The sequence below is a fragment of the Octopus bimaculoides genome, chromosome 11 (assembly GCF_001194135.2).
Source record: "Octopus bimaculoides isolate UCB-OBI-ISO-001 chromosome 11, ASM119413v2, whole genome shotgun sequence".
Taxonomy (NCBI): Eukaryota; Metazoa; Mollusca; class Cephalopoda; order Octopoda; family Octopodidae; genus Octopus; species Octopus bimaculoides.
In genome coordinates, this window is record NC_068991.1 from 3,280,040 (window position 1) to 3,280,975 (window position 936).

Below are 936 nucleotides of genomic sequence, written 5' to 3' on the forward strand. Positions count from 1 at the left end.
ATATATATATATATATATATATAAATATATACATATATATACATACCTCTATCAACCTATTGCTATATATATATATATAGATATATATATAGATATAGATAGATAGATAGATAGATAGATAGATATGCGTGTGGGTGGGTGTTCGTATATCTATGTAAATACACATTTGTGTGTGTGGTTGTGTGTGTGTGTTTATATATATTCTTCACATGTCTATTCACGTTCACTCACGCACAAGCACGCTTTCAAATTCGTACGTATGTCTGAGGGTATGCGCGCGTGTGTGTGTGTGCATGTAAGTGTATGAACGTGTGTGTGTGTGTGTGTGTGTGTGTGCATGTTAAGTGTATGACCGTGTGAGTGAATCTATGTGTGCGTATGCGAGCACGGCACAGGATCTGTTCAGAAGCAACAACAGGAAGAAAGCCTATGAGGATGGCATACGCGCCACCACATCCCAAACTACATCAGTTTTAGTTATCTAATGAGTTATTATCGATGTCCCCACACTTTAAATCGCATCGCTATTTCTCTCCAACCAACTCTAAATAAACATCAAATAAATTCCGCCGGGTGAATTGTGTTTATTTGTACGTGTGTGCATCTAGGTATATAATTATGAGCATAAGTACATGCGTACATATACATATGCACACTTATACATATATATATGTGGCTGTGCGGTAAGTAGCTTGCTTACCAACCACATGGTTTGGGGTTCAGTTCCACTACGTATTTTCTACTATAACCATGGGCCGACCAAAGCCTTGTGAGTGGATTTGGTAGACGGAAACTGAAAGAAGCCCTTCGTATATATGTTTATATATATATATATATATATATATATATATATGTATGTATATAATTAAGGACTACCGTTATGGTCATTTTTTATACGCTAGTTACTGATAAAATTATTTTAATGATTATATCTTC

General features: G+C 35.4%; 1 protein-coding gene across 2 annotated transcripts in view; it reads left to right on the forward strand.

The window, feature by feature from the left end:
- The window catches only part of LOC106872106 (homeobox protein unc-42), a 120,503-nt gene that overhangs the window by 1,486 nt on the left and 118,081 nt on the right, over positions 1-936 (forward strand). The gene's annotated exons all lie outside the window — the stretch shown is intronic.